The following is a 24,628-nucleotide window of genomic DNA, read 5'->3' on the forward strand; positions in this document are numbered from 1 at the left end:
AAAGGACAATAACCTTAAATATTGACCCCATTCTTCTCCCCTCAGATGCTGCCTAACCTGCACCTGTGGATTACATCAGATAAATGTGTAAGGTGGTTCGTGAAAAGCAGCAAGTTAACATGTAGTACAGGAAACTAAAAGGAAAATAAATGTTATGTTTGCTTTTATCCAAAGGAATAAGAGCACAGAAGACATACTGCGATAGCAAAAGGCTTCTATGAGACCACACCTGGAATACTCTTGTGTAGGAAGGAACTACAGATGCTGGTTTAAGCCAAAGATAGGGACAAAAAGCTGGAGCAACTCAGCGGGTCAGGCAGCATCTTTAGAGAAAATGAATGGGTGATGTTTTGTGTCGAGACCCTTCTTGTCTGAAGAAGGATCTCGACCCAAAACGTCACTCATTCCTGGAATATTCTTTGCAGGTTTGGTCTCTCGGCCTAAACGAGGTATACTTGCAATGCAGAATTTGAAGTCCAAATTAGCTTGGGTGATTTATGGGGTTGTCCAATGAGGAGGTTTATTCAAACGTTTATTCAAAAGTTAGTTCTAATTAAATTTACTTGAAAATAGAGATGTCTATGGGCAGATTAATTTAAGCTGTTTAAAATCATTACATGTTTTTTATATAAAAAGGACTAGCAATTTATTGTTTGCTATTGGTGGAATACACTGTCAGAAGCTGCCATGGAAGAATCAATGCATGGTAAATATGACAATAAAAATGAAATTGTTTTTGAAGTAACAAAACTTACAGAACTAAAGGGAAGCTGAAGTGGAGTGAGACAAAATGGATGTTTCTTACCAAAGGCCAAACTGGCATATTGGGGTGCGCAGCTGCCTTCTCAAACCTTGGATGAACACTGTAGTAATTACTAACTGACAAGAATGTGAGAAAATAAGAGTAAGCCACCAAGCACTCAAGTCTGCCCTTCCATGCAATATGATCATGGCTGATCTATGTTGCCCTCAAATCCTCTTCTGTGCCAGTTCCTGTAACCCTTAGTTCATAGATCTTTCAAATATTTACCATTCTTCTCCTTAAATATATCTCATGATCTGGCCGCCACCACCCTACGAGGCGGAGAGTTCCACCAATTGAATGTCCTCTGAGTAGATGAAAATGCTGTGCTCCTCAGTTTCAAATAGTGGTCCCTTTATTTTGCAGATATGTCACCTTGTTTGTAACCCTCTCATTCATGAAAACATCTCAAAATCTATTCTGTCAAGCCCTCTTAGGATCTTATATGTTTGAATGAGAAAGCAGCAGATGGCATAGTCAGCAAGGTAACAGTGGTGAAAGGTGTTCTGAAGGACAAAGACTGGCAAGTATAAATGCACAGGTAAAGTTCAATAATTTAACCATATCTGATTCACTGCATGTAGTGGAGTAATCCACTTGCATCACTATATATATATATATATAGTTTGAGAACTTCATAATTTTTATAGTGATGAAATTAGCTTGTAATATTTCATAGTAAAATACAGTACAGAGATGGTAGAAACATTACTAATGTTTCAATTTTATAGACAATTTGAAAAGAGATTAATCAAAATTAAAACTAATTTTATATAATTTAATGCCGCTTTATAGCCCTATATACACAATTTAATCTTATATATACAGGGGAACTTAAACTATTGTTTCTACAATATTTTGGAAGAAACAACTGGGATAGCAAGGTAAAGCTTTGGTTGCTGATCTTGCTCATTATTTAAAACTCGACTCTGAGTTTCTTTTATCTATCAAGTATTAACAAAATGTTGTACACATAATTTTAAAACCTTTCACAAAACCAAACGTGAAATATAAGGATTAACAAATTCTATTGAGAAAATAACTAGTTTAGCTTTGTAAAGTTATTAGTAATTTTCATATAGCCTCATATTAAACTCAAGTTATCCTTCAAGAACCTTTGATAGTTATTATTTCTCTCCAAACTGTTAAGAGTGTTCAAAAGAATATTTTATTCAGATGTATCAATATTTTTCCTCAGCAAAGACTATTTTTTTCCAACAATATATAAAGAAATTCATGAGAGCCAGCACTGACCACAGATATAAAAAATAATCAAGGGTTTTATATATTAACTTCCATCTGTTCAGCTCCATAAGCATTTTGAAAGGACAATAAGATTATTTGGGACCCTGGGAACTCAAAGCTCGTCTATTGCTCATGCTGAAATTGAGCAGCAGAAAAGACAGACTAACAGCATTTATCTTTAAATACTACATGTAAATTAACAAATCAAATAAAACCATTTGTATTTAAATAAATCTTTTTCGCGTAAGAAGAAAGGCAGGTGTAGAAGGACACATACCCAAATTCTTCATTGATAATACCCTTGATCAGCGTTGATTGAACTATATTATTTCAGGATCATAGTACAATCACCATGACAACGATGTGAACTGGCAACTGCAGCTACCACCAGATTAATCTACAACTTCATAAGAATAGATCAATCTTATTCCTAAATAAAAAAAGCAAGAAGGATTTCTTATAAATAGCTTCTGTATGCAACTTAAAATATTCAACAATTTTAATTTATCATCAATTTGTATTCTTCAGAAAATGCATTGGCATTGTGCATTATTTCCAGTAGGTATGTCTTATATCAAATGGTTTTAAATGCACTATACACATTCATTACAATATTCATAAAGGTAAAGATCTGGATTCATTCGTGCCCCAGCAGTAATTCGTGCCCCAGTTCAGATAATATACGAGACCAACATTCAAATGTGAAAATGCAGCCAGAAATTCCCATGTTCTACAAAAATCTATTACACATCACTTCAAGAGCAACAGAATGTTGTAATAGAGAAACTGTGCTATGGTCAAATCATAAAATACAGTAGTGAATTATATCTGCACTTACCAGAACCAGCAGCTTCTTTCAGCACAACACCCTTTTCTCTACAGCCATCCATGCAAAATAATCAGCAGCTGCACACCGGGGCTTATCCCATCCCCCCAAACCCTGCCCAGGCACTTCATATGGTCTCTTCCTAATTAGAAAGCTCCAATGCACAAGTCTTATCTTCCAGGTGTCACAGAACTGAACAGGGATGTAGGACACAGGATCTGCATACAGGGGTAAAGTGAACAATGATCACTATATTCCAACAAGAAAAGATCTCAATAGATAACCTATATGGACCAGCAGTACAGGGCTGACCAACATCAAATGGTAAAAAGAAGGTGTGTGTAAACTGCGGAATATATTCTATAACAACAGGATTTCATGATCTTCAGTATTTATACGCCTACATCTTAGAATTGATGTATAATGTTTAACAAAATATATTTTTGAATAATCAAAAGAAATTAGTTGAAAATTAAAATATATCAAACAATAAGGCAATGCACCTTGCACTGAAAAACAAGTTTCATCATTTTATCACAGTAAAATCAATTGTATGGTCTAGTACTCTACAGAAATCTGTTCTTTCTGTGATATCAACTGGAAAAATTAAATTTAAAAATCAACCCAAAATATTCCAACTGAACCATTCTCAAAACTCTTACACCATATTTGATTTGATTTAAAATGCTAGTATGTTCATTTGCAACTTTGTATCATTAATAAATACGACAAGATAAAAATTGACGATATATCAAAAGCAACCAAAGTAATTTATTAAGCTTTCAAGGTCAAAGCATAACCAGGGAAAAAAGAAAAGGGTGGCAACTAACACCATTTTACTTAACTGTGGAACACAATGCTGGAGGCAACCCTACTCGACTTGATCAAACCTACTGCTTTATTTATTAAACCACTATTTATGCCATAAGGAAATAAGGATTTTTTCAATCCATGGTTTCAATGATGCACATTTTTGAATTAAAGCATAGCAATATTGGAATAACCCATTATTTGACATGTTCAATGTTCAGTTTGCTCTTCACAATAATCAATAGATCCTACCGCCTGATGAGTAATGCATGTATTAAGCTCTTAACACATGCATTAGTGAGGTGTGCATGGAATGGTTATTTGCATGCAAGGTTAATTTTAGTTTTTAGTTTAGTGATACAGCATGGAAACAGGCTCTTCAGCCCACTGAGTCCCGAGTCCATCCTAAACATTAATCACCCGTTCACTCGAGTTCTATATGATCCCACTTTTGTATCATCTTCCGGCAAATTAACAAACAAACCCACACATCTTTGGGATGTGGGAGTAAATCACAGCACCCATAGGAAACCCATGCAGTCACAGGGAGAACATGCAAACTCCACACAGACAGCAACCAAGGTCAGGATTACTCCAAAGACGTACAGGTATGTAGGTTAATTGATTGGGTAAATGTAAAAAAGGCCCTAGTGTGTGTAGGATAGTGTTAATGCGCGGGGATCGCTGGGCGGCACGGACTTGGTGGGCCGAAGGGCCTGTTTCCGCACTGTATCTCTAAATCTAAAATCTAAAATCTGAACATGAGGCTCTGGCGCTGTGAGGCAGCAGCTTACCAGCTCTTCCACTGTGCTGTAATAACATTTGAGGAAGAGAAAGTTGAAATTACTAAACTTGAAATTCAACAAAAATTATGAGACTAGGAGCTGGGAGGAGCAAAGAGATGTAATGTATGCAAACACAAATCACTAAAAGATTGTGCACATGCAGAAAAAGTGATCATGCAGTTGAGTGCAATGTTTGCCTTTACTTCAATGAGGATCTTATGCTTCAGTTCTACAGACTTTCCATATACACCACTGAAATAATTTGTTGAGCATCGCACCTCAGAAAAGCTAAAATGGCAATTGAGTGTATGTTAAAAATTGGTCAGTATTTTCTTTCCTTAAGTGCTGTAATAACCTTGCTACATTGCATTCTGAATCTTGTTACATTCCAGAAGCTTAAGAACAAAAATCTAGGCTTACAATCCAGGATAATATAGAATGTGAGTTGCACAGTTGGAGGTGTCATTTTTCAGATGATTTGCAAAAGACGATGACATTATTTTGAAATGGAGCAGTGGGTTAATTCCGGTGTCCTGATTATGAATATCATTATTTTTTTAAACGCCTTGTCACTATCACACTAATATTTGTGGAGCTTATTGCGCACATGTTGGCTCTTGTGTTTCCAATATTACAACTTAAATATGTAGAAATTCCAATAAAATGTTGGGGACTCTGAAGGTTGTGAAATACACTACATAAGCTGGAATACACTGGAATTTAGACGGATGAGAGGGGATCTTATCGAAACGTATAAGATTATTAAGGGGTTGGACATGTTAGAGGCAGGAAACATGTTCCCAATGTTGGGGGAGTCCAGAACCAGGGGCCACAGTTTAAGAATAAGGGGTAGGCCATTTAGAACAGAGATGAGGAAAAACTTTTTTAGTCAGAGAGTTGTGAATCTGTGGAATTCTCTGCCTCAGAGGGCAGTGGAGGCCAATGCTCTGAATACATTCAAGAGAGAGCTAGATAGAGCTCTTAAGGATAGCGGAGTCAGGGGGTATGGGGAGAAAGCAGGAACGGGGTATTGATTGAGAATGATCAGCCATGATCACATTGAATGGCGGTGCTGGCTCGAAGGGCCGAATGGCCTACTCCTGCACCTATTGTCTATTGTCTATTGTCTATAAAACCAAGATTTTTTGTTGTCACCAGAAGATGGGACCTATTCGAAAATCTGAAGTCTTGACCATATTATTATTTCAACTAGTTATGCTCAAGACTGGATATTGGAGGGAAATGGAAAAACACCTGTCTTTTTCCATATAGCTTGGATTACTTGATAAAAACAGTAGTGAATATGAATGTTAAATTAAAGCAGAAAATGATGGATTTACTCAGCACATCATGCAACATCTGAGGGAAGAGAACCAGGGTTAATGCTTCAAGTTAAATAAATTTGTCAGAACTGAAGGCCAACCACAATGTTCTGATGAAGATTGTAGGTGAAGGTTTTGACCTGAAATGTTAATTCTGTTTGTCCTCCCACAGATATTTATTTATCTCTATACATAAATAAACCATTTTACTGCAAAATCACTTAGAATCATAGTTATGGTGTTAAACAGCATGAAAGCAGTGTCTTTGCCCTAGTTTATCCATGCAGATCAAGTTGCCCAGTCTGAGCCAGTCTTATTTGCTTGCCAAATAAGACTATCCTTCTAAACCTTTTCATCTACGTTCCTGTCTAAGTCTTTTATATGTTGCAATTGTATCCACCTCTACCACTTCCCCTGGCAGATCATTCCATACATCCACCACCATCTGTGTGAAAACGATTCCCCTTGTATCTCCTTTAAATGTTTCTTCTCTCATTTCCCTTTCCTAGGAAAAAGACTGTTCCTCTTATCTATGCCCCTTACTATTTTATATATCTCTATAAGATCACCCCTCAAACTGCCATCCTGTCCAGTCTCTCCTTGTACTGTAACTCATACCTTCCAATCCCAGTAACAATCTTGTGAATCACATTTTCACCCTTCCCTACTTAATGACATGCTTCCTATAGCCAGATGATCAGTACTGCACACAATACTTCAAGTATGGTCTCACCAATGTCTTGTGATTCAACATGACGATTCAACTCTTATATTCCACACCGTGACAAATGAAAGCAAGAGTGCTAAATGCTTTGTTCACACTATTTACTAAGAAAAAATAGTCTTACCATCTATGGACCTATATTGTACACAATGATGAAGAGCTAAAATTCCTCCTCCCAAAAGTCTAACTACATGAATGAAATTAACTCTAGAGCCAAAAAATACTGCAGCATAGCTCAAGTTTAATCACAAGCTAAGTGGTTACTTTACAGCAGAACAAACGAACTCTGAACATATTACCTGGAGTGATTTTCCAGAGATGATGGTAAGAGACCACTTTGAAGGGACAAAAAAAATGATATAGCAGAAACTTGTTCGAACTCTCAAAATTACACTTGGTTGAGCAATTCTGGGGTGTTAAACACCGTGATGTGTAACTTTTCCATACCAAGTTGGATGCATAGTAATAATAATAATAATGATGATTATTATTACTATCATGCAATCAAACAATATGATTGTCTCTCATAATGCTTAAACATAAATGTCCTTATTTGTACAATCAATGCATTATTAGAATTAAAATGGAAGACTTTGCATCTTTATTTTCAACCCTGTGCCATCTCTGCACAAAGGAGGTAACAGGAGAAACAAATCAATTTTCTTTCTTTTTCCTTTTCCTTCGGTAAAGAGTTACATATCATATGCACGGGGCTTCACAACCCATTATGAGCTTCCCAAAGTAAAGGAAGTGCTAGAGAGCATCTACATTCCTTTAAGGACTCTGAGGCACAAATCTGAACTCCACAAGTATCAGAAAGGGTTTTACTTCCATAATATGCACACTACTTGCAACTGTAACCAAATAATTATTTTGGCAGATGAAAGCCGATCTCAAAACTCTTTTAACTTGTAACCCTAAAGTCCTCACACAACTACTAACTGGTTTGTTTCAGGTACATCAGATACTGTGGACACTGTAGATCTACACAACTGCTAACTGGTTTGTTTCAAGTAAATTAGGTACCGTGAACACTGTGGATCTTGCTGTATGACAGGTTGTCTGTGAGGTACTGACCAAATAGATGGGTTACATATTATGGAAAAGACAAGGACCTCGAGAAAGATGTGATTAACAAGGAAGAAATCTGTTGGTAAATTCTTTGGAGGCCTCTACCATGTTTGGAACATATCTGTGAGGTACTGACCAAATAGATGGGTTTTTAAATTTTTTTAAAGTTAAGTTGGGTCTCCATCTTTATTTAGAATCCAGGATGCCTGAGGTGATACATTGGATTTGGCTGCGTAAATCTGGCAGTCATCATTGTCGAGGGAATGTTGATGTGGACATTTGTGCTGTCCCTTGTTTAGATGATGATGTAAATTAGAAGTGGTTGGATCAAGGGGATTATTAGGAGGCCTTGTACCTGTTTCAGAATAATGGGTATCCAATTTAAAGATATGAGCATTTTTTCTCTTGGAATGTTGTAACATTTAATAAAATTCCTGAATTTACACAATATAAATTAATAATTGGAGGAGACTTCAATTGTACATTAGATTCATACTTAGATAGATCATCAATGCAAAAAAAAGTAAAATCTCAATCAAGTGTATTTCTAAATTCATTTATTAATACCACTAATATTAAGGATGTTTGGAGAATAGAAAACCCAACTGGACGGGAATATTCATTTTACTCACCAGTACACAAAACATACTCAAGAATAGATTATTTTTTAGTTGACTCTACGTTTATTCCATTTATTTATAATTCAAAATACCATAACATTATAATTTCAGATCATGCACCGGTAACATTCATGATTAAATTAAATGGAATGTCCGAGAAACAAGCATATTGGAGATTTAACCCACAAATTTTGAACGAAAAGTCATGCCAGGAATATATTATTAAACAGATTCAAATATTTTTTGAAGTAAATGACAACCCCGACACACCTATTTCTCTTATGTGGGAAACGTTTAAAGCGTATGTTCGAGGTACATTAATTTCTGCTCAAGCTTTTTATAATAAAGAGAACAGGATTAAGCAACAAACATTGGAAAGTGAAATTAAACAACTAGATATAGAAAATGCGAGAATGCCATCTACTCTAAAACATAATAAAATTGCTGTATTGAAATATAAACTAAATAAAATGTATTCAGAACAAGTAATAAAACTTTATCAAAAAACAAAACAATTACATTTTGAATTTGGAGACAAACCACAAAAACTATTAGCACGTCAGTTACGAAAAATGGAAGGGGAAAAAATAATTCAGAAAATTAGAACAGAGACAGGAGAATTATTAAAAATGCCCAAGGACATAAATGATAGATTTCTCCAATATTATCAGAACCTTTATTCAACTAAAACCGTAGCACAATCAGAAGGAATAGCAGACTTTTTAAAAAAATGTAATTTACAAGGTTTAGATTCAAAAGATAGAGAAGTACTAGAAAGGGAGATTACGATAAAGGATATTGAGGAGTCTATTGGTTCTTTAAAAAATGGTAAAGCAGTAGGACCAGATGGTTTAGGCTCCGAATTTTATAAAAAATTTTATGATTTGCTTAGCCCACGTTTACATAGACTGTATGAGTATATATATACTCAACAGAAACTTCCAGATACTCTAAATGAATCTATAATAACACTTATTCCTAAAGCTGATAAAGATCCGGAAGACCCGGGATCATACAGAGCAATTGCACTTTTAAATACAGATCAAAAAATTTTAACTAAAATACTAGCGCATAGATTAAGTACAGTGATGAATAAATTAATACACCCTGACCAAACAGGCTTCATTCAGAAACGATATTCATACTATAATCTAAGAAGATTATTTAATATTATATATTCCAAGAGAATTATTAATGAAGATCTAGCAATAATCTCACTTGATGCTGAAAAAGCATTTGATCAGGTTGAATGGTCTTATTTATTTTCGGTGATGGAAAATATGCAGCTAGGGGAGAAATTCTGTACATGGATAAAACTGTTATATACAAATCCCACGGCCAGAATATTTACAAACCAAAGGTTGTCATCGAAATTTAGCCTATCTAGAGGTTGTAGACAAGGATGCCCGTTATCCCCATTATTATTTGCGCTTGCTATTGAGCCACTGGCAGAAAGAGTTAGGGGGCATCCGGAAATACATGGATATAACACAAAGGACACAGTGAATAAAATTTCTCTATACGCAGATGACGTATTAATTTACATTACAAAACCAGAAATTAGTATTCCAAACTTATTAAAGCTAATAACCCAATTTGGGTCACTTTCAGGATACAGAATAAATTGGAATAAAAGCGAAATTATGCCAATAAGGGAACATAATAAACAGATAATACAACAATTTCCATTTAAAATAGTAAATGAAAAATTTAAATATCTAGGTATCTATGTAACTAAGATATATACATCATTATTTAAAGCAAATTTCCCCCCATTACTGAACAAACTACATAAGAATATTCAATATTGGAAAACACTCCCTATCTCAATGGTTGGCAAAATTAATGCCATAAAAATGATTTTTTTACCGCAAATATTATACCTTTTTCAGACAATTCCGATATATCTGACAAAAAACTTTTTTTAAAAATTGGACTCTATTGTTAATGATTTTATCTGGGATTATAAGAATCATAGGATAAACAAAAGACACTTGTGTAAATCAAAAATAAATGGAGGCCTGGCTTTACCCAATTTTTTGTTTTATTTCTGGGCAGTTAATATTAAAAATATGAATTTCTGGTTGGAAGAAATAGATCATCAACCAGACTGGTTAAAAATGGAAAAGGAAGATTGTTTACCTTTTGATATTGGTTCGATATTATTTGCTACGTCTAAATTAAACAAAAAAATTTATAGGGAAAACCCTATAATATTTAGTGCTATACGAATTTGGAAACAATTAAAAAAGACATTAAAATTAGATAATTTATCACTTTTTCTTCCAATTGTGAATAATCCTTTGTTTAAGCCTTCATGGGTAGACGGGGGTTTTACACAATGGAAGGATTATGGAATTAAAAATATGGGACAACTTTATAAGGAAGGCACGTTTCTGACATTTCAGGAGTTGCAACAGACTTATGGTCTTCGTGGAAATGATTATTTCAGATATCTTCAACTTAGAGATTATGTAAAATCGAACTCCCAAAATTTTCGAATTAGAAATTCAGAAATTCTTGATGAATGTTGGAACAAACATCCTAATACAGAAAAATTAATATCTTATATATATAATAACTTATTAGACAGTGACATTCCCTCCACGGACTTATACAGACAAGAATGGGAAAAAGAATTAAACCAAGTAATTACGAAAGATACTTGGGAAGAAAGTTTGCAACATATACATCAGTGTTCACTAAACGCCAGACATTCTCTAATACAATTTAAAGTAATACATAGGTTACACTATTCAAAAACAAAACTACATAAAATTTTCCAACATATCTCACCTAAATGTGATAAATGTCAACATTTAGAAGCTACATTATTTCATATGTTTGCAAACTGTATAAAAATTAAAAAATTCTGGGTAAATATTTTTAGCATAATATCTAAAGTAACCAGCACACAATTGGACCCAGATCCAAAATTAATTATACTCGGAATATTAGAATTAAATCAAACATTTAGAACAACACAAAGAAACTTTATGGATTATAGTTTAATAACAGGAAAAAAATTAATTCTAAAATTTTGGAAAGGCCCTACGTCCCCCACAATCAAAATGTGGATTATAGAAATGACGGAGACCTTAAACGTGGAAAGAATCAGATTTTCCCTGTTGGACAAACAGGAATTATTTAATGGAATATGGTCTCCTTTTATTGATTACTTAAAGGGTCAGAATGGTTCAGCACAGGAACCTGACTAGCACTCGGACTAAAGAATGGATGAAATGCTATACTTTGAAATGTACGAATATATCTCGAATGAAGTTTTTGTTATTTTAATAAATTTCTCCACTCTTCTTTAACTAACTTTTTCCTTATCTTTATAATCTGTTTTTGTTTTTGTTTTTATTTTTCTTCTCTCTTTTTTCTTTCTTTACTTCATCTAGTTCTTTAGTTCTATCTAGTTTAAAAAAAAAGGGGCAAAAGGTATTGGAGACAATATAATAATAATTGACAATATTATCAATTTACAAATGTATGACTGTAAAGATGTAAACAGGTTATGTACCTATCTCCAATAAAAAATTTATTCAAAAAAAAAAAAAGGAATGTTGTAAATCTTTGAAATTCTCTACCCCCGAGAGTTCTGAAGACTAAATCACTGATTTTATTCAAGGCCAAGAACAACACACATTTTGTCTCTTGGGAAGTCAAAGTTGATGGAGAAATGGCAGGAGAGTGGAGCCGATTACATCAGCATAATCACATCAGTCATGTTAGTGAAACAAGCCCAAGGAGCCATATGGCCTTTTGCTCTATTTCATATACACCTATGCAATCTTTTAGAACAGGGTGTTGGTAACGACAAAACCATGTTCCAAACATGGTAGAGGCCTCCAAAGAATTTACCAACAGATTTCTTCCTTGTTAATCACATCTTTCTCGAGGTCCTTGTCTTTTCCAACTCTGCAACTCAAGCTTCAAAAGCAAATAAGTTTGTTTCTTATAGAGTTTGAGCTAGAAGCTGCTTAAGATGGAGCAGAATTCCTTTTGTCATCATCAATTACTTCCAGGGATGAGCCATATGCATCGATGAGATGTTCTCATATTCTATCAAGGGAGTTGCAATGACAGTATTGATGGCTAATTGATCCCTTGAAGGCAGTGTTCCTCTTCCAGTTTACCCTTCCAAAAGAAGCCATACCTTTTCCTTGAACCTTGAGTTGGACTTTACTTGGCTGTCGTGACTAATGCAGTGAGATGTTCAGGTCTCTCACTCTGGACAATGAATGCGTGCAAAAAGTTTGAGCTTCCACTGTTGCACACATACGTTGAGTATCTTCTGCCTGTAATGCAATGGAAGCTGAGAGTTGCTGCATAATGGCTGAGGCCACAATTGTTCAAATGGAACTCACCAAACTTGAGGTGGGACAAGAGCTCTCTTGGATTTACCCAAGGAGGGATTGATTGGAGATTAGTCAAGTATTTGAGAAAAGGGGGAGATAGTAATCAAGGCTGGATGTGTAAAACAAAGGGTTGTAGATGGTACAATCTGATAAGAAAGAAAGTTGAGGGGTGAATACAGAACCAAAGGGCGGATTGTGGGTGGATGGAAACTGGAGTGGGGAGGGGTGGGTCTTGAGCTGAAGGACATTGCCTAGGAGAGGAAAAAAACAGGGAGGGAGGGAGGGAGGGAGGGAGGGAGGGAGGGAGGGAGGGAGGGAGGGAGGGAGGAGGAGTAGGAGTTGTAAGAGGGTGTGGAAATAAAGGTGTGCTTGAGAGAATCTGAGAAGATCAGGAGAGAAGAAAAGGTGGGAGATGGTGTTGATCTGAAATTGGAGGATTCAATATTCTTGCCATTGTGTTGAACGCTACAGAGGCAGCTGCTGTTCTTCTTGTTTGCATGTGCCATTACTCTTACAGTGGAGACGGCTGAGGATAGACAGATTGGTGTGGGAATAAACATAGAAACATAAATAGGTGCAGGAGAAGGCCATTTGGCCCTTCGAGCCAGCACTGCCATTCATTGCGATCATGGCTGATCATCCACAATCAGTAACCTGTGCCTGCCTTCTCCCCATATCCCTTGACTCCACTGGCCCCTTGAGCTCTATTTAACTCTCTTTTAAATTCATCCAGTGAATTGGCCTCCACTGCCTTCTGTGGCAGAGAATTCCACAAATTCACAACTCCCTGGGTGAAAACATTTCTTCTCACCTCAGTTTTAAATGGCCTCCCCTTTATTCCAAGACTGTGTCTCCTGGTTCTGGACGCCCCCAACATTGGGGACATTTTTCCTGCATCTAGCTTGTCCAGTCCTTCTATAATTTTATACGTCTCTATAAGATTCCCTCTCATCCTTCTAAACTCCAGTGAATACAAGCCCAGTCTTACCACTCTTTCCTCATATGACAGTCCCACCATCCCAGGGATTAACCACGTGACCTACGCTGCACTGCCTCAATAGCAAGGACATCCTTCCTCAAATTAGGAGACCCAATCTGCACACAATATTCCAGATGTGGTCTCACCAGGGCCCTATACAACTGCAGAAGGACTTCTTTGCTCCTGTACTCAAATCCTCTCGTTATGTTCCCGATGTTGGGGAAGTCCAGAACAAGGGGTCACAGTTTCAGGATAAGGGGGAAGTCTTTTAGGACCGAGATGAGAACGTTTTTTTTCACGCAGAGAGTGGAATTCTCTGCCACAGAAGGTAGTTGAGGCCAGTTCATTGGCTATATTTAAGAGGGAGTTAGATGTGGCCCTTGTGGCTAAAGGGATCAGGGGGTATGGAGAGAAGGCAGTTACAGGATACTGAGTTGGATGATCAGCCATGATCACATTGAATGGTGGTGTTGGCTCGAAGGGCCGAATGACCTACTCCTGCACCTATTGTCTATTGTCCACCTACCCCCTCCAGGTACCTCATTTGCCCCATCTACCCACCATCCCTCTGGTTCAGCAGTTCACTCCTCACATTCCTTTCTTATCATATTCCACCATATGTGCGTCATTTGTCTTCTCCACATAATCTCAGCCTAGTGACTATCTCCACCTTGCTCTCCCCCACCTGATTTATCTGCCAATCAATCTCACCTCACCTGGATCTACCTAGCACTTGTCAGCTCGTGCCCCACCCTTCCCATCATCTCTTTATACCAGCTATCTCCCTTTTGTTTGTCGCTGAGGATCCTTCATTGCTTCTACTCTGGGGCTGTAGAGAGCATCCTGTCCGGCAACATTACAGTCTGGTTTGGGAACAGCTCTGCCCAGGACAGGATGGCCCTGCAGAGAGTAGTGCGTTCGGCAGAACGCACCATGGGAACTACACTCGTCCCCCTGCAGGACCTATACATCAGGAGGTGCAGATCCAGAGCAAGCAAGAACATGAGGGACCCCTGCCACCCCAGTAACGGACTGTTCCAGATGCTACGATCAGGCAAACGCCTCCGCTGTCACGCTGTGAAAACGGAGAGGATGAGACGGAGCTTCTTCCCACAGGCCATCAGGACTGTCAACTTTTATAACCCCAGAGACTAAATTTTTGTCGACACTTTTTGTGCTATGTTTAGTAACTTATTAACTTTATTTATATGCTGTAACTGTAATTCTTTTTGTGCACAACCCGCAGGCATTGCCACTTTCATTTCACTGCACATCGAGTATGTGTATGTGACAAATAAATTTGACTTGACTTGACTTGACTTTAATCCAGTTTTGGAAAAGGGCCCCAATCCGAAATGTCGTCTGTCCATTACCCTGCACAGATATTGCTTGACCCACTGAGCTCTTCCAGCAATTTTTACAACAAAGTAATATTGAGTCAAATCATACCTTTTTCTCCATGATCTTTGTATTGGGACTGTCAATCGCACATTTCTCCCCGATAGTTTGTGGCAGCTGGTATTAACTCTGTACCAACCTTTTCTGCAAAAGATGAGTAAGTTTACCCGTGAGCATTTTGGCAGGTATGTGAATGTTATGCCTGCCACGGCTGCATGAGCAGTAGAGGGTTCCCAACATTATTCTCATTCTTTCTTACAACAACGTCCCCTTTTGCCTCTAAAAAACATGCTATGGAACTGGAGCTAATTTTCAGAAGTAAAAGGAGGCTACTCAACCTACATTCCAAAACCAAGGTAATCCAAACTCTAGTAGTCAAACTGCAGTATGCAAATAATGTTTGCATTTACGCATGCTTGGAGGCATACTTGGAGCTTCAAGGCATTAATAATAATAATAATAATGCATTACATTTATATAGCGCTTTTCAAACACTCAAAGACGCTTTACAGGGATTACTAGAACATAGAGAAGAAAATAAATAGATAAATAAGTAAACGAACAGAAAAAGGAGACAGAAGGTGAGGTGACGGTCAGTGGTTGAAGGCAGTGCTGAACAGGTGAGACTTCAGTGATGTTTTGAATGTGGTGAGTGAGGAGGAGTCTCTGACGGTTTGGGGTAGTGAGTTCCAGAGGGTGGGAGCAGCGATGGAGAAAGCCCTGTCCCCCCAGGATCTGAGTTTGGTCCGGATGGGGGGGGACAGGAGGTTGGCAGCAGCAGAGCGGAGGGTGCAGGTGGGAGTGTGTCTGTGGAGGAGGTCAGTCAGGTAGGATGGGGCCAGGTTATGGAGGGCTTTGTAGGTCATGAGGAGGATTTTGTACTGGATTCTCTGGGGGATGGGGAGCCAGTGGAGCTTGTAAAGGACGGGGGTGATATGGTCACGGATCGGGGAGTGGGTGAGTAGACGGGCAGCGGAGTTTTGAATGTATTGAAGTTTACTGATGATTTTTGAGGGTGAGCCATAGAGGAGGCTGTTGCAGTAGTCCAGACGGGAGGTGATGAAGGCGTGGATGAGGGTTTCTGCAGCTGTGGAGGAGAGGGATGGACGGAGACGGGCGATGTTTTTGAGGTGGAAGAAGGCTGTCTTGGTGATGTGTTTGATGTGTTTGTCGAAGGAGAGGGTTTGATCAAAGATGATTCCAAGATTCCGGATGTGAGGTGAGGTGGATACTGGGAGACCATCAATATTGAGGGTGAAGTTTTGGGTAGATTTGGTGAGCGTTTTTGGACCAATGATGATGATTTCGGATTTGTTGCAGTTGAGTTCTAACATTACCAATGTTTTTCACTGAAGAATAGGCCTTCCATTCAAAATCCTCAAAGGTCATTTACAAAACTGCCCCTGCTGCCCCACACTGCCCTCTGGTGAAACCCAGGAAAACATGAACCACTTCCCGTACTTCTCAGCAAAGGCAGACATCTATATACTAAAACTCTCGTTTGTTATCTTGTTTGTGACTGAACTTCAGCCAAAACGGTACACGATAGCGCAACAATTTTAGGCCCACCTTACTCACCATTGTCACTTTAGTGGTAATGCAAGTAGTTTTATTGAAATCGGTCTTATATTTTTTAAGTTATTCACATTTTAAAGTTTAAAAGGAGGGGAAGGGGAAGGGGAGGAGGGAGGAAGGGAGGGGGAAGGGGGAGTGGGGGAGAAAGGAGAGGGGAGGGGGGGTTGAGGAGAGAGGGGAGGACAAGGTGCTGCACCAATGCAGGAGAGATTTGGGCCTAACGGGTCCACTTGATCTAGTTGACAATAACATTTACCATTAATTTCAATTCAACAATGTAATTCACCTTTGGTCAATTGAGGAAAAACTGTGTTTGCAGATTAAGTCTTCCGACCAAGAGAAGCCGAGTCTACCCGTCAACAGCAATTACTGCCTTTCTATAAGCTTCAGACACCTGGACTACCTACATTGGGCTTCTCAAAACTCAGGAAAAATTCAACTGATGCTGCCTCCAATGAACCAATAAATTGGGTCCTCAGTCATGAAGGCAATATTCTCATTGCCGAGGCCTCAGTTACACTCAGTCTTCCACATTGAGCAGACAATGCTGATCACATGCAGCAGAATATCAAACAGATACCCTGTTCGGATGGGTGACTGGGAGAGATGGGTGACTGGGAGAGTGAGCGAATTAGTGTGCGCACATGATATTCTCAGGTTCTACACCGCATGAGGTAGTGGGTAAGATATTGGTGCAAATATTGAAAGATGGAATTTAATAATGTATTGACTGAGCTTTAGCATGCGTGTGAGGCTGTTAAAACTTTTGTATCACTGTACTTATCTTCTAGATGCTTCAATCCAGGTGTTCAATTCAAGTGTAACCTCTTCCCACTGCTGCTTGACTACCTGGCTGAAGGACTTCCGTGCCCTGAGGGTAGATGTTCTCTGCTTCAACCAAAGCTTTCAGTTGCATCGGAACATTTGAGTGTTCAATTTCATCCTTCGTGAACCCTTAATGAAGTGCAGGTGTGGCTTAAACTCAGCTTTCCATAGGTTCACCAGGTTCAAGCCATTCATAAAAATTCGGCCCCATGGATATCCACTTAGATATTTAATAGTACAATTGTGCAGGGTGAATACCACAGAACTGATAATAAAGTGAGGACATTCATTTTGTTTGTTGTGACTTGATCGAATAGTCACAAGTTAATTGTGCATAAAGATCTTAGTGTACTGTTTGAATTTAGCCCCCAGGAATTGTTCATTGTACACAAAATTTAAATATCAATTAAAGGCATAATTCCAGCATTTAATAAAATTGTACCTCTGTAATAAGGTCAAACCTAACATTATTCCACATTGCAAGGGAGAATTATGATTACTATTTACAGTTCAGTGCACGATAGAATCAAGAGCCACCTCACCATCCCTTGTAATGCAACAAATTAAAAGAAAGGAATGTCTATTACATATCCCAATGTTAGTTCTATTTGACCATTTTAAATTGTTTGTTGATGTCTTCATAGTAGTGAAGGGCATGCATCCAACATGTAAACATCTTTTCTCTTTATAGATTCTGGCTGAACAATTTCTATTTTAACTCGGTCAATATACTCTAGAGGTTGCGAGGCATAAATAACTTACTGAAAAGAGCAATCTAAAGTAGAGGTTGAATTATCTAGGAAAAGCTCAGAAGCGAACTGAAAACATCGTAATAGAATGTTTTCTTTTGATGAGCCAAGTTAGACTTTCAAACCAACATCAGTGGGACTACTATTCCAGGTTCCTATGTCCCAATGATTTCACTTCAGCTACTGTTGCTCTTGAAAGTGCACTTCAGATTTGACATTGAAAATGAATTACAGAATAAAGGGATTTAGACCTCAAGGAACTATTTTTTATGTTCCTTTTAGGTTTTTTTTCTCTCACAAAGGGCACTATTAGTCGTATGGAATACCTGATCTTTCATCTACTACAAAGTACTTTTTCTAAACTCATAAAGTTGAGACAGCATGATGTAGGGCTTCTAATCACCTCATTGCTTTCTGCACGACTTTTCCCATACAAATTTCACACCATGTGAAGGGGGTGCATCATTGCAGAAGATAAGTTTAGTTTATTGTTATGTGTACCGAGATACAGTGAACAGCTTTTGGTGCATGTTAACTACAGCAGAAAGACAATACATGATTACAATCGATCCACTTGCAGTGATACATGATAAGGGAATAACAAGGTAAAGTCAGTGCAAGGTAAAGCCAGCAAAGTCCAATCAAGGATAGTCCAAGGGTCATCAAAGAGGTAGATAGTAATTCAGCACTGTTCGCTGGTTGTGGTAGGATGATTTAATTGCCTGATAACAACTGGGAAGAAACTGTCCCTGAATCTGGTGGTGTGCTTTTTCGCACCTATATCTTTTGCCTGATAGGAGAGGGGAAAGAGGGAGTGGTGATGGTGCGATTCATCCTTGATTATGCTGCCTTGCCGAGGCAGCGTGAGATATAAATGGAGTCAATAGGAGGGGAGTTGGTTTGTGTGATGGCCTGGGCTGCGTTCACAATTCGCTACAATTTCCAGCGGCCCTGGATGGAACCGTTCCCAAACCAAGCTGTGTTGCATCCTGATAAAATGCTTTCTATGGTGTATCTGTAGAAATTGGTGAGAGTTGTAGGGAACATGCCCAACTTCCTAAGACTTCTAAGGAAGTAAAGGCGTTAGTGTGTCTTCTTGGTCGTTGCATCAATATAGGTGGTCCAGAGGAAATTGTTGGAGAGAGTTAGATAGAGCTCTTAGGGCTAGTGGAATCAAGGGGTATGGGGAGAAGGCAAGAACAGGGTACTGATTGTGTAATATCAGCCATGATCACATTGAACGGAGGTGCTGGCTCGAAGGGCTGAATGGCCTACTCCTGCACCTATTGTCTATGTATCTATGTCTAATAGACGGCAAGTTTTGCATGAACAAGTTAGTGGAGAGGGTTGTTAAATATTGTTGTAACAGACTACTAAAGCAAGATTTTAACATTTAACACACAACTAGACCAAGTGGACCCGTTGGGCACAAACCTCTACTGCATTGGTGCAGCACCCTCTCTTCCCCCTCCGCTCTCCCCCCCCTCCCCACTCCTTCCCCCCTCCCCACTCCTCCCCCTCTCCCTTCCCCTCTCCCTTCCCCCCTCTCGACCCGAAACGTCACCCATTCCTTTGCTCCTGAAATGCTGCCTGTCCCGCTGAGTTACTCCAGCATATTGTGTCTAACAAAGGTTCAATTAATCGATTTTCACATGTCTACCGCATTCCTACCCTTGTTCAATATGCATGACTTCAGTTAAAACTATATTTGACAAGAGTACATATATAAAAATAAATTCATTATAGTACCTATTTTAACACACCATCTTCCCCTTCTCTCTTTCCTGTGCACCCCCACCCATTTCTCCCACTATTCCGTTCCTCTTACCCCTCCCATCTCCTTTCACCTATATTCCTCCATCTAGCTTTCCATTTCACTCCTTTCTTTCTCCTTATCTGATACCCTTGTGTCTCCTTTTCATCTCTAGCCTTTGCTCACCCATCTGCCAATCAAACCCCTCTCACCTGTGTATAGCCATCACTTGTCAGACTTTGCGTTGCCCCTAATCTCTTTAAAAGCTTTCTCCCCACAACTGCAAACAGTCTAAAGAAGGGTTGTGATCCAAAATGTCGCCTATCATCCCTCCACAGACACTGTCTGATATACTGACCCATTCCAGCAATTTATGTTTTACTCCAAATTCCAGCATCTGTAGCTCCTTGTGTCTCCAGTTTGTATTTATCAGACTTGCTATTCCATGTCTTCTTGTTTCATTACTGGAACAATTCCTGATTAAAATTACATTGTGACCATGTAATGAGCCTTATACATCAATATGTGTGGGCACCAAACAGTTAAATTGCTAGCTGCACGTTAACTCACTGCAGAAATCAGATGCAATAGCAAGTCCCATGCCTCCCTGCTCACTACCCACTTTCTATGTCCAAAGCACAGCAAGGTAATTGTTCTATTATCTCCACCCATGGGATTATCTACCTGTGGCTGTTGCTGGGCGTAAAGCCTTTCAGGAATTTCTTTTAGTTCTTTCTGATCCTATACCCTGAAATATTTTTCCTACAATTTTATTTAAATCAAACTACTAGTTGAACCTCTTGTGGTTTAGACCACGATGAAAGGTTTTCAGCTAAAGCATGGTTAGCAGTTAACTGAATCAAGATATGCAGAATCAATTCCATGTATAAGTTAGGAAAAGATTGATGTGTTAGCCAAAGGCTTCATGTGTCGATTGGAATAATTTAAATTCACTATTTGTGAAAAGCTTGAACATCTTAATAGGATTACAGAATAGTACTCATCAATTGTGAGATGGGAACCTCCACACAACAACCTAAATACAAGGCCTAAAAAAACATGCACCTCAGACACAAAATGATTTTCTCCAGCCAAATTGAATAAACAGCATAAATCTGGCATCTAAAATTGTGGAGACAGGAGCCAAAACATCTGGGGAACCATTTGGTACACTGCAAAATGATAGCCAGAAGCATACATTAACCTTGATGTCAAAGTAAGGGGCTACCTCCTACTTTGTGGATGTCTGGTGACTACACGTCATGGTACTCATTGATTACTCTTCATGTCTCATAAATGCTGGCCAGCAAAAGCCTCTAAGAATTGGAGGTGGAAGAAAGACGGACAGACAATGAAAAATTCAGACATAGCAGGAATTGTAATGCGCACGCTTGCAGAAGTCTATGTATGCAGCGTGGAAAAGCTAAATCCAAATGTTACTGAGTATATTCTCAGTGGTAGATCTCTCACCACTAAATGAAAAACTGGGGATTTGGTTCCTACTTGAGATACTTGGCAGTAAAATCTATGTTGAAATACCGATGCAAAACAAATCAGTGCCATCTTTAACAGGAGATCCAGTTTTCCATTTCTGGTGAATGCAATAAATTCTAAGAACATGTCTATTAACTTATAACAATGTAATAAATTATCTAGTCACCATCATACTGCTACTGCAGGATCTTACTCTCTGATATTGCTTGATGCTGTTTTGCTTAGCTTCTGGAGTTGTATAAGTTTGAATACAAGGCTCATGCAAAGGTCCATGAAAAAATATGGAGTTATATGGGATAACAATTTGGGAAGCAGATAATTTCTAATAATTATTCATCTCCTATTTACAAATCCTCCAGGTCTATCTATTTCTATACACTAATGCCTTTGCTGCCCCCTTTCATCCTGGTTCTCTCTCCTGAAGTCTCTCCTGCTTTCCACCCTATCGCAGATCTCACCTTGTGTTCTCTCTGCCCTCCCTCACTTTCTCTAAACCTTTACACTTGATTTATATCTAACTTTTACCAAATCTAAAGAAGGGCGATCAACTTAAAATGCTATCTCTGTTTTTATTCTATACAGATGCTGCCCAATTGCTGAACTTTGCTGGAAGATGCAGCTGTGAACGTAATATTTAATCTCACACATTATGTTACTGATTGCGTAGATATATTCCACCTTTCTAAAACTTTCTATGCCACCTTTTGACTGGAAGACAACATGATCAAAGGATGAAACTATTTTTAAAGTGTCAACTATTTTTAAGGGTCAAAAGGGTATTGGGGCAAATGTTTAATTCAAAGACAAGCAGTAATTTGATATAAAAGAAAAATACTACAAAACTGAAGATATAAACTAAACTTGTATTATTTGAAAAAATCAATAAGATAGCAAGCAGGAAGATAACAATGGACAAGAAGATAGGGATGTGGCAAATGGAATTCAAGCTGGAGAAGTATCAGATGGAAAGGAATACATGATATGAATCTAAAAAGTATGGAAAGATATAGAGATTCATGTCCAGGAATGCCTGAAGGTCACAGGGCAATTATCTTTTATTGGCCAAACATTGAACATAAATAATCAGAAAATAAATAAAAGCTACTCGCAGATCTTTGCAAATGTTTCTTATAAACTGGTTACCAACAATCGAGAATATACTCATACAATTTATTTTGCACTACTTTAATAGTTATTTAGGAAAATGTATCTTAATTTTCAGTAAAATAATTTTATTATTTAGTGGGCTTAACTAACTACCATATATGGTTGATTGTTCAATCTAACCACATACCTATCTATATATATATATTACTAACACTCTCATCTTGTATATATGTGGGTTTGTGGATATATTTGTTGCCGAAATACAGCCAAAACGGTACACGATAGCGCAACAATTTTAGGCCCGCTTTACTCACCATTGGCCTACGGTTCAAATGGTTGTTATATTTTAAAAGTTATTCACTTTTTAAACTTTAAGAATCACTTTTTAAACTTTAATAAATCCCTTTTCCACTTGCCCTGCGCGTCAACCGCTCCTGCGCAGTGATACCTCTGTGTTCTACATCACAATGGGAACCCAACGTGTCTGCGCCTGTGCAGTTGGGGTGCGTTGATCTAATACTTAACTAAAATGGCCGCCGGATCCATGAGTGCGCTCAAAGTGTGCTGGGGCTCCACCGGGGCTTCTTCCCGCTCAAAGCAGCGGCCGTCGCCGTCCAGCTGCCGCTGCAGGAGAGGTTTGCACCCAACGGGTCCATGGGTCGCTCTGGACGCCGCAATGGCCGCCCGGGACCGGGGTGAGTGGCTCCCTCTCCCCTTGCCCACCCACGGCCTCGGGGGAGACTCCCCGGCCGGCAACAGGTCCACGGGTCGTCAATTGGGGGAGGGTTGCCGGAGGTGTTTGGACGGAGGAGAGGTTTTGGACCCAACGGGGGTTGCCAGGCCCACAGGAGAGGTTTGGACCCAACGGGTCCACACCTGTATGGTATCATCTAATTATTTAATGTGTCCTTGCTCATCTTTTGCTTGCCTTTTTTTGGCAAAAACTGGATTTAAATCTTATTTCTTTTTTCAGAGAAAATAGGTGCATGAGTAGGCCATTCGGCCCTTTGAGCCAGCACCGCCATTCAATATTATCATGGTTGATCATCCAAAAAACAGTACCCTGTTCCAGCTTTCTCCCCATATCCCTTGATTCCATTAGCCCTAAGAGCTATTTCTAACAGTTTCCTCTTTTTTCCTTCATCCATTTCTGAGGATTGAGGGTGACTTGCTTCCAATCCAGTTCTGTGGGTTCTTAGGTGGCTGATGGATCAAATGTGGAATCTGCAGACTGGTACGTGGAACAGGAGGTGCTTCCTGGTGAGGCAGGTTTCATAAGTTCATAAGTCATAGGAGCAGAATTAGGCCATTCAGCAGATCAAGTCTACTCCGCCATTCAATCATGGCTGATCTATCTTTCCTTCTCAAATCCATTCTCCTGCCTTCTCCTGTAACCTTTGACGCCCTTGCTAATCAAGAACCTGTCAATCTCCACCTTAAAAATACCCAATGACTTGGCATTCATAGCAGTCTATGGCAGGTTTCAAGGTGGTGTATTCGTTTTGCTGTTATCGCTTACCTTGTTGGAAAATATTTTGAATTTAGAGTTCCCAATGTCATCTTCAATGTTCTTTCTCTATTTTGAATGATCGCGGGCCAATTTACGTTTTCAAAAAAGTCTTTCAAAATGATTTTGAATCATTTCCGGGTAATCGTTTACCATGATAGCATTCAGAAATAGAGGAGTTTGTTTTGTGAGTTCAACATGAAACCAACAGAATATAACTCTTTGTATTGGTGATGTTATCCTGGAATAAAATGCTGACATTAATTTTCGTGTCCTGCTGATGGTTTGGAGCATTTTGCAAAAAGCTATCTATTCAGTACTTTGATATGTCTGCCATAGGTAGTTCTAGACTCAGAAACGTGTTGGCAAGCAGGGGTCACTGCCGTCCAATGGATCATGAGCTTTGCGCTGTTATTGATCTTCAAATGCTCTTTTCATCAGACTGCCAATGTTCTATGCCATAGGTCGATATAGAAAGTGGTCTGCATTTTCCATGGTTTTGTGGTGAACCTTTGTTGTCACGAGACAATGTTGTGCAGTGGAGGATGATTAGCAAAGGATTTGATTTGCTTTGTACGTTTCTTGTGCAAGTTAAATCTCTTATGCTTCAATTAACAAATCATGATGACTTGACTGCATATTGTTTGTTTACTGCAGTTTGATGATTCATTT

The 24,628-nt window shown here is 38.7% G+C and overlaps 1 protein-coding gene across 5 annotated transcripts in view; it reads right to left on the reverse strand.

Annotated features, from left to right (window-relative positions):
* The window catches only part of psd2 (pleckstrin and Sec7 domain containing 2), a 105,671-nt gene that overhangs the window by 76,078 nt on the left and 4,965 nt on the right, over positions 1–24,628 (reverse strand). For 2 of the 5 annotated variants that reach the window (XM_078411505.1, XM_078411507.1), the window contains exon 2: positions 2,886–3,091. The exons of 1 other annotated variant lie outside the window; for it this stretch is intronic. The gene's annotated coding sequence lies outside the window, so the exon portion shown is untranslated. Of the gene's footprint in view, positions 1–2,324; positions 2,455–2,885; positions 3,092–14,997; positions 15,091–24,628 lie in introns of those variants that run through there. 2 more of the 5 variants (XM_078411508.1, XM_078411503.1) reach the window with 2 other exon arrangements.

The sequence above is a fragment of the Rhinoraja longicauda genome, chromosome 14, assembly GCF_053455715.1.
Source record: "Rhinoraja longicauda isolate Sanriku21f chromosome 14, sRhiLon1.1, whole genome shotgun sequence".
Lineage (NCBI taxonomy): Eukaryota > Metazoa > Chordata > Chondrichthyes > Rajiformes > Arhynchobatidae > Rhinoraja > Rhinoraja longicauda.